The sequence below is a fragment of the Carettochelys insculpta genome, chromosome 33, assembly GCF_033958435.1.
Source record: "Carettochelys insculpta isolate YL-2023 chromosome 33, ASM3395843v1, whole genome shotgun sequence".
In the NCBI taxonomy this organism is placed as follows: domain Eukaryota; kingdom Metazoa; phylum Chordata; order Testudines; family Carettochelyidae; genus Carettochelys; species Carettochelys insculpta.
The window spans coordinates 2,805,716-2,815,405 of record NC_134169.1 but is presented as its reverse complement, the minus strand read 5'-3'; positions in this window follow the sequence as shown (position 1 = coordinate 2,815,405).

The following is a 9,690-nucleotide window of genomic DNA, read 5'->3' as shown; positions in this document are numbered from 1 at the left end:
CGGGCCGCGGGACCAGAGTGGAATAGAGGCTGGCCCACCGGGGCTCCCCACCCTGCGCTGGCGGCAAGAGGTCCCGCCACTTGTGGTCGGGGCGGGACACGAGGGTGGGGAAGTGGAGCGTGTGAAGCACGAGCGCGTACAGAAGATGTCTAGGCGCGGTTCGGAAGGGGACCGGCTGCAAGGTATGCAGCCGGCTGAGGTGGTGGGGGGGAGGGGGGCGGGCAGGATCGCGAAGCCGGGGGCCCACGGAGAGGTCCGGAGGGCTAGGAGTGAGAGGGGGGCGGGGTGCACCCTCTCGCAGGACCCGGCCGAGGTAGACGTGAGCAGTGGGCGGCAGGGCGGCCTTCACCTCCTCGAGTACGCGACGGGGGGAGCGTAGGCTGGAGAGCCCCATGCGCTGGGCGAGCGCCGGGGCCTCCATCCAGTCTCCCCGGTCGTAGTCCAGGAGGTCTCCGACCCTGGTGATTCCACCTAGGACCAACCTCCGGCGCACCACGGGGGACTCCGCCGCCTGCACACGAAGGTGGGGGTTGTGGAGCAGGGGCTCCGCGAGGAGGTCTTCCCCCACGGTGGCCCCCAAGGACCTGGAGGCTGCGAGCAGCCGCCAAGTGCGGAGGAGGTCCTGGTAGAAGGCCGGCAGCTCCGAGAGGCCTCGCGGACGGTCTCTCCAGGATAAATAAAAGAGCTGCCGGTCGTATCGGAGCCCTCGGTGACGGCGGAGGAAAGCGTGCGCCAGCGTACTCCATGCCGGACTATCTGCACTGTTGGCGTCGGTGTTGAGGAGTCCCTGCAGGGCCCGGAGGCGGAAGACATGGACCTGAGTGCGCATGCAAGTCAGGCCCTGTCCTCCCTCCTCCGGGGGGAGGTGGAGTACCCCTGCAGAGACCCAGTGCAGTCCTGGCCAGAAAAACCCCAGGATTGACCTCTGGAGCTGGTCCAGGAACCCAGGGGGTGGGACCAGGGTGCTGAGGCGGTACCAGAGCATGGAAAGGACGAGTTGGTTCAGCACCAGTGCTCTCCCGCGTAGGGAGAGACACTGGAGCAGCCCCGTCCACCTCCGTAACCGCTCAGCGACCCTGCCCTCTAAACCCTGCCAGTTTTCCGGCGGAGAGGGATGCGTGGCGGATAGGAAGACGCCGAGATAGAGCAGCGGACCCGCGCTCCACCGGATGGCCTGAAGCGCGGGCGGGAGGCGGCTCGTCTGCCAGCCAGTCCCGACCACCAGGCCAGAGCTCTTGACCCAGTTGACCCGGGCGGAGGAGGCTGCCGAGTAGGTAGCTTGGCAAGCCTCCAGACGCGCCAGGTCTCCCGGGTCCTGAACCACGAGGAGCACGTCGTCGGCGTACGCCGACAGGACTAGCCGCAGCCCTGCCTCTGGAAGCACCAACCCCATCAACCGCCGACGAAGGAGACAGAGGAAGGGCTCGATGGCCAGAGCGTACAGCTGTCCTGAGAGCGGGCAGCCTTGTCGTACTCCCCGTCCGAAGCTGACCGGAGCGGTCAGGGTCCAGTTGAGCTTGACCATGCACTCCGAGGCAGCGTACAGCACCCGGAGAAACCCGACGAAGCGGGGTCCGAAGCCGAAGGCCTGCAGGGTGCCCAGGAGATACCCGTGGTCCACCCTGTCGAACGCCTTCTCCTGATCCAAGGACAGGAGGGCGAACGACAGGCCGTCCCTACACCCAAGCTCGAGGAGATCCCGGACCAAGGACAGATTATGGAGGATGGTGCGGCCCGGGACGGTGTAGGTCTGGTCGGGGTGGACCACGTCCTGCAGCACGGACCCCAAGCGACGGGAGATGGCTTTAGCAATGATCTTGTAGTCCGTGCTGAGGAGCGAGATGGGACGCCAATTCCTGAGGTCGCGGGGGTCCCCCTTCTTAGGCAGCAGGGTGAGGACCGCACGCCTGCATGACAGGGGGAGGACCCCGCTTTGCAAGGCTTCGGCCCAGACGCTGAGCAGGTCTGGGCCGAGGACGTCCCAAAACACGCGGTAAAACTCCACGGTCAGCCCGTCCATGCCCGGGGATTTGTTGGTGGGCATGAGGCGGAGGGCTTCCGAGAGCTCGGCCAGAGTGAGAGGGAGCTCTAGCCGGTCCCGGTCGCCCGTGCTGACCGACGGCAGTTGGTCCCAGAGCACCCCGCAGGCGTCAGCGTCGGTCGGATCCGGGGAGAAAAGGGTGGCGTAGAAGGCGCGGGCCCTCTCGCGCATCTCCACCGGATCCGTAAGAGGGGTGCCATCCTCCGCAAGAAGGCAGAGGATGTGTTTTTCGGCACCCCTCTTTTTCTCCAGGGCATAGAAGAAGCGGGAGCCGCGGTCCATCTCCCGGAGGAGTTGGATTCGCGACCTCACCAAGGCCCCCTGTGCCCGGAGGGCGTCGAGGGCCCTGAGCTCGTCCCTCTTCTCCCGGTACGTGCCGCAGAGGGATGGATCACTGGGGCTGGTGGCTAGACGCCTCTCCAGCTCAAGGACCTCCCGTTCCAGCTGCCCTATCAGCGCATCCCGCCGCCGGCTGGCCCCCCGAGTATAGTCGCGGCAGAAGAGCCGCGCGCGTACCTTTCCCAGATCCCACCACCGCCGTGCCGAGGGAAAGGCGCGCCGTTGCTCGCGCCAGGCCAGCCAGAACTCCCGGAAGGACGCCACGAAGCCCACGTCCTCCAGCAGGCTGTTATTGAAGTGCCAGTAGGCCGACCCCCGCTTCCCCAACGAGAGGGAAGCCTTCACGGCCACCAGGTGGTGGTCCGAGAAGGGGGCCGGCCGCACGCTGGAGGCGTGGGCCCGGAAGAGGTGGTACCGTGAGATGTAGATGCGGTCCAACCGGGAGTGTACAGATTCATGGCCCACCACTCGGACGCGGGTGAAGCCAGCGTCCTCGTCCGAGTGGTGGCTGCGCCAGACGTCCACCAGGGAGCGACGGATGAGAAGCTCCCTGAGGACGCCCGCAGCGGCCTGGCACTGCTCGGTCCCCGTGCGGTCCCGCTCCTCGAGGGTGCAGTTGAAATCCCCGCCGAGGACCAGGCACTCGCGAGGATCGATGGTGTCGAGGAAGGCTGCCGCCTGCCGGAAGAAGGGGGGTCTCTCCGGGCGGCGTGCCGGGGCATAGACATTGACGAGATGGAGAGGCAGCCCCTCCACCCGCACCCGGAGATACAGCAGGCGGCCGGGCACAACCTCGACGCTCCCCAGCACCTCGGGCCGCAGGTCTGGGGAGAACAGGGTCGCCACCCCGGCCCGGTGGGCCGAAAGGTGACTGAAGTGGACCCCGTCTCCCCACTCCAGCCGCCACTTAGCTTCGGCGGCTGGGGTAGTGTGGGTCTCCTGTAGGAAGGTGACCGAGTACCCCCCCTCCCGAAGGAAGGAGAGCACTCGGCACCTACGGAGACCCGACCCGCAGCCCCCGGCATTCAGAGTGGCAAGGATGATCGGCGCCATGCGGAGGGCTGGGGAGGATCCTCGCCGGAGGGAGTACCGACGGTTCCCGTGGGGCCACGCAGCAAACCGTGACCAACCCCGAAGGTGACGAGGGCGTCACGGAAGCTGCGGGCCCGTTGGTAAGCCGTGGCGTCCCTCCTCCCGGTCCCCGTGCCCTCCTTGAGAAGGGCCCTCACGGATCCCAGGATGGTATGAAAGTCCCCCCAGCGCTGGAGGGCGAGAGCAACCTTGTTCTTGGAGCCACGAATGTCCTCCAAGAACTGGCGCATCTCTCCCACCAGCGCAAGGGGTGCCGAGGCCTCGGGGTCTCCAGTACCCGTCGGCCTTATGTTGCTTTGGGCCCCACGGCCAGAGAAAGGGTTGGGGTGGGGACTGGGGTCTGGTTTTGGGGGGGATGTGGGCGGCAGAGGGAGAGCAGCCCCGGAAGTGCTGGGAGAGGGCGATATAGGGGGGGCCTCCTGAGGGACTATGGTCTCGGGGGCAGGTGTGAGTGGGCAGGGATCAAGGGGAGGGGTGGGAGGAGGAGGGGTGGGGGTGAGGGCAGGGGGGATGAGACTCATCAGAGGAGGGGGAGGTTCATGAGGGGGAGGGGGAGGAGGCAGAGGAGGGAGGGGAGGGTCTGGAGGGGGCAGGGTTGCAAATTCTGTGGCGGGGCGTTGGCTAGGAGAAGGTACGGAAATGATGGCAGGTGATGGGGCTAAGATGGGAGCAGGGGCGGGGGTATGGAGAGAAGGTGTCTCGGGAGGAGGGGCTTCCTCGGACGGTGGGGCGGGGGAGGGGGGCATGGGCGAAGTGCCAACATGCTCGGCAGGAAGTGCCAACTGGTCGAGGGGGTAGGTGTTGGGGTCTTCGGTTCCGGGGCCAAAGGCGGGGGACATGGGGAACTCTGCTTCCCCCAGGGTGCCCAGGGGCTGGCCGGCTCCCGTGGGGAGGTCATCCCTAATTAAGGGGGGGGTCGCCTCCTGGGACGTCCCAAGGCAGAGGGGGGTGGTAATCAAAGGGTCGCTGGTAGATGGGGAGGGGGGGAGTGGAGACAGTGGGGGTGAGTGGATGGACGGCCCACAGACCTCCAGTAGGAGGCTGTCCATGTCCAGGGCCACCGGCGTGAGGCCTAGGGCCTCGACCTCCTGTGAGAGGAAGGCGAGGCCGGGGCTCACCTCCTCCGGATGCTCCGCAGCAGTAGTCTGGGTCGCGGCCGGAGGGGTGTCGGGGGAGGGCGCGGGTGCACAAAAAACCCTCTCGGCTTCCTGAGGCTCTGGCTCCGGGGCAGAGAGGATGTCGCCTTTCTCAGCCGCCACCGCGGCAGCCCCCGTCGCCCCCGGCAGATGATCGGTAGCCGGGGGTTCGGCAGGTGGGCCCGGGCTGGTGGCTCTTTTTAGCGCTTTGCGCGGCGCCTCCACCTCGTCCTCCGACAGGGTGGGGGGCCGGGTGCGCGCATTTTTCTTCTTTCGTTTCCCCCCCACCAGCACCCAGCCCTCCGAGGGGGCGGGCTGGGCAGTAGAGGAGGAGGGGCCAGGGGACAGGGCCGACGAGGAGGGAGGCAGGTAAGAGGGGGGCGGGGCGGCAAGGGGGAGGGACGACCCGCCCCGGGACGGGCCCCCTTCTGGTCCTGCCGCCGGCCCCTCCTCCCTCTCCTCCGCAGGCCCGGCTCTTGTGCCCGCTCGGGCGCCAGCGCCTGCTTCTTCTTGCCCGGCACCATGCGTCCGGGCATCCTCCGACGCCCGAGCGGCGATGGATCCGTCCGGGACGAGAGGAGGAGGGTCGGTCCCGGGGCCTGTCGCGGTCGGGGCGCCGCCGATCCCGTGGCTGACGCCCCCCGGGTCGGAGGAGGTCCCGGGCTCCCCTTCGTGCCGGGCCAGGGGGCAGTCCCTCCGGACGTGCCCCGCCGCCCGGCACATAAAGCACCGGGCCTCCCCCAGGGTATAAAAGACCCGGTACTGGGCCCCTTGATAGGGCACCAGTATAGTCCCCTCCTGGGCCACCCCGCCCAGTGCTGCCGCCGGCGGCAGTTGGACCCGGGCCTGCCGGCGGAAGGAGAGCACGTGCCGTAGGGCGGGGTCTCTACAGCCTAGGGGGAGGGGACTCAGGACCGTCAAAGGCCGGCCCAGGGCGGTGAGGAAGGGCAGAAGGGCAGAGTTGGGAAGGAAGGGTGGAACAGAAGAAAAAACCACCCGCACGCCCAGGTCTTCCAGCGGCTCCAGGGGCACGTGCACGCCCCCAACCGCCAGGCCCCTCTCCACCGCCTCCTGGGCGGCGGCCTCCGAAGCCAGGAAGAAAACGATCTTCCCGAACATCCGGGAGGCCGCCACCACGGCCGCGGGCCCCACCACCCGTGCCAACGCCCGCACGTAGGTCTCCACGTGGGGCGAGGCAGCCACCAGGAGGCAGCGGACTCCGTGCCTCCTGGTGAGCGCGGGGAAGGGGCCGCGACCGTTGGGGATGGTAGTCCCGGCGGAGGCGGCAGGAGTAGGGTGCGAGGCGGCGGCCGCCGCCTGGGCGTATGACCTGGGGGCCGAGAGATCGGGGCCCCCAGGAGCGGTGGAGGGAGCGGGGGGAAGGGAAGAAGGGGAGGCTGCACTCGGTGTTTGGGCAGCCTGGGGGAGAGTCCCCGCCACGGGAGGTTTGGCCTTCCGGGCGGGGCTCTTGCCCTTTCTTTTCCCCTGGCCCCTCCTGCCCTTTTGGGGGGAGGGTTTGGGGCTGGGTCGCCAGGGGGCGCCGCGGCGGAGGCAGTAGGAGCCCCGGAGCCTGCGCCCGCACCCGCAGCCGGCATGGTGGTAGTAGAGTCCTGGGCAGCCCTGGACGAGTGGGCCGCCGTTTCGGGGATAGGAGGGGTCACCCTGGAGGGGAGAGGGAGGGAGGGGTCACCGGATGACCCTCCAGTGGGCGTGGGGGCCATATTGGTGGGTCTTGAGAGGGATAAAGTTTATTGGGGGTGGGGGCCTTTAAGAGAGAGCGGGGGAGGGGGAGGAGAGTGGAAGGGAAGGAAGGAGTGAGGCGTGGCTGCCCCTCCCCCACCGGCCGGGCTGAGGGCCCAGTCAGATGGGGGAAGGGCAGGGCAAGGGCAGTGAGGTCAGGGAAAGGGAGACACAAAAGAAAGGCCACAACTCCCAGCACAAGGTGGTGAGATGGCTCCTGTTTCTGCACCGGGATGTGGAGGGAAGCAAAGTTTGTGTGTGTGTGTGGGTTGGGGGGGGCTCAGGCGCTTAAGTAAACAAAAAGGGGGGGTGGGAGGGGGCGTGGGCACGTGGGGGGGCGGAGGAGGAGGCGCAGCTAACTTAAGGGGGTCGGGGGGGGGCGTTAATGGGGGGAGGGGTGTGCCCACGTGCGCCTGAGGGGTGGGCCCGTAGCAGCTGCTGCTGCAGAGCCTCGAGATGGCAGGGGAGAAGGCAGGGGCAGCTGATTAGAGGGGCCCAGGTGGAGGGGGCCCCAGCGGCGGCTGGGTGTGGGGGGGGGCAGTAGGGGAGGGGGTGGCTGCAGGGGTGGGGCAGGGGCCGCGCCCTAACACCCCACCCCTGGCTATGCAGCCCCCCCCCGGAGCCCCGGTGGAGAGGGGCCTTGCCCAAACTCACCCCTCCCCAAGCCACTCCACAGGAGGCTGTGTGGAGGGAGCCCAACCGCCGCCCTAAGAGAGCCCCCTACCTTCTCCAGGTGGTGAGGATGCAGCAGCTGCTCGCTGGAAGGTGGGCCCAAATGGGGGCCAGTAGTTTCTCCCCCAGAAGATGGAAAAAGCAGGGGGGGGGCCCCCTGCTGTAGGGCAGGGGGCAAGAGGCCCCCACCCTCCACCCACTCAGCAGTTCCTAAAAGAACTGGGTGAGGGTTGGGGGGAGAAAGATAGACCCTGCCTGCCCGAGGCAGGAGGGGGGCTGACCCCAGAAGTGGGGGGGCAGGAAAGGCAGCCCTGGGGGGGCTTCAGGCAGCCAAGGCCGGCCAGCCCCCGGCAGCTCGCCTTCCAACCGTGGGAGGGGGGTCCCACCGGGCTCTCTGTGTTGACTGCTGTGTGCACTGGCACAAGAGAGCACTATCATCATCTTGTCTCCCAGCTGGTGGGAAGAGGAAGTGCTCTCACGTGCAGGCTGGATTTGAAAGAGGAAGTCAGGGCCATGGGCTGCCTCAGGTGAGAGAAAGTGGTGATGCACAGGTGAGCCATGTCCTGATGAGGGAGATACCCCTGGAGCAGGTAGGAACAAGTTGCAGGTGGGTCATTTTGGTGGGCAGGTTTAGCACTGCACATGCAGAAGGTTCTGGAGTTGGGGTGACAGCTGTGGGGTCTGCTCCTGTGGGCTCTGTGTCTGTGGTAGGAGAGCAGCCAGGGCAGCTGCTGCTCCAAGGCCATGTGCTCTGGGTGAGCTGGGAGCAGCTGAGCTCAGGAGCAGGCAGCAGACTGGGGTCCCTCCAAAGGAAGCACATTGCAGCAGGTGGTGATGTTGTTCCCCCTCTGCCAGGGAACATGGGCCATGTTCATGTCGTGCTCAGGGGAAGAGAGGGAGGGGACAGGCAGGGTCCGAGGGGAAAACTGGCAGGGGCCTAGGACAGTGGGTGAGGGGCAGCAGGGTCTGAGGGAATTCCGAGCCAGGCCTCAGGGCAGTGGGGAATGGGAGACAGAGTCTGAGGGGGAGATTCCAGGTTGGGGTTCAGGGTGGTGGGGGAGGGGCTGTGGGGATGCCTGGGTGGGATGCTGAGCAGTGGGGGAGGGACAACAATCTCGCACGAGGAACCACACTGCACCTACAGCTGCCTGTTGCTCCTTTCTGAAAGGGCCCTTGTGAGCTGTTTCTCTGTAGCTTGGATAGTTGAGGTGGGTAGCGCATGGTGCCCATAAAACCAAGGGGTCGAGCCCTTGCTAGGCAGTAGACAAGTGCAGGGTGTTCCTCTGTTACCCTTTGCTGGACTGCTATAGGCAGCAATGTCCAAAGACATGAAGGAAGCTAAGTGGCTTCTGGAGACCTGACCAGAGTCTTGCTCAGGAGGCTTCACTCTGCTTTGCAGGGAGGAGCCCTGTCCTTTAATCCTTTCACTCCATTACCCTTCCTAATGCCTCTTCACTGGGGTGCTGATGAGTGACAACCTGACCTGCAGGGCTTGTTATCTTCTGAGCAGCTGCTGCTGTGCCTGTCACAGCCCTGGATTTATAAGGGGGTTCTACACAACAAAGTTATTTCAAAAAAACTATCCCAGCCTCTGCACAAGCCAACCGCTGATTTGAAATAATTCAGAAATAAATAGGGGACGGCTTATTTTGAAATGGGTAAACCTCCTTGTACAAGTACAAGTAACAGCAGCTGTGTGGAAACGGGCTGCAAAGACAGGGGTAAAACCAAGTTTGAAATAAGCCATAGTGTGTCCATTGGCTGCATCTGAAATTAGCTTCCTGTGTGTAGATGCAGTATTAGGAAATCTTGGTCTTGCCACTCACTGATGCTGCAGTTCTCCCAAACACTTAAAGCAACCAGAGTAATATTACCTAGAGTAAACCTCCTTTAACCAATCGTCTGGATCGGACTCTGACCCTCCCCACACAGACGCTGCCGTCCAGCGCAGTTAGTCGTGGGAAAGGAGAAAGGGCCAAAGAGGATCCTCCTTGCGCTCACGTTCCTCACCATGAATTCTCTCTCCAGTCTCCGGGGCAGAGCTCTCAAGAAGGAGACTCCCTGAGGCAAAGCCCTGCGGGGGGGTCTCTGAGATGGCCCCGGCCCTGCAGCCTGTCCCACCTGGCCATTGTGCTGGACTGTCTGTGAGGTCACCACCTCCCCACCTCCTTTAGCCAATCATCTGAGGTTCTTCCAAAGGCCCTTGTGATGTCACAGACACACCCACCAGTGCCCTGCAGGGCTCATGTCCTGCCCCTGGCAGCCCCCTCTGCAAACGCACCCCAAGGGTCTGCAACAAAAAAGACACATAACAAACACGAAAACCTGAACTCCTCCCATCCTCAGTGTCCTGTGGGATCCTGGCACTGGGGCAGGTGGGGAGAGAGGAGGGGAGACTGGTGGATTCTGACCTGTACACTGCAGAGGGCACAATAAGTGAAAGGAGCATTTTAACTCCTCCCGTCCTCAATGTCCGTTGGGCAGCAACTCCAGCTTCCCGCCGGCACAATGTCTGTGCTGGGGAATGGGAAGGTGGTGTTGTGGGCAGTCCAGCTGTGTGGGTTGGCCCCACAAAAACACATTTTTTTCAAGTGCTACAGGGCTGGTTTTTGGTTTAAGATACAGACTAACACAGTTACCTTCCTATCAGCAAGCTGCAGTTTAACAAGG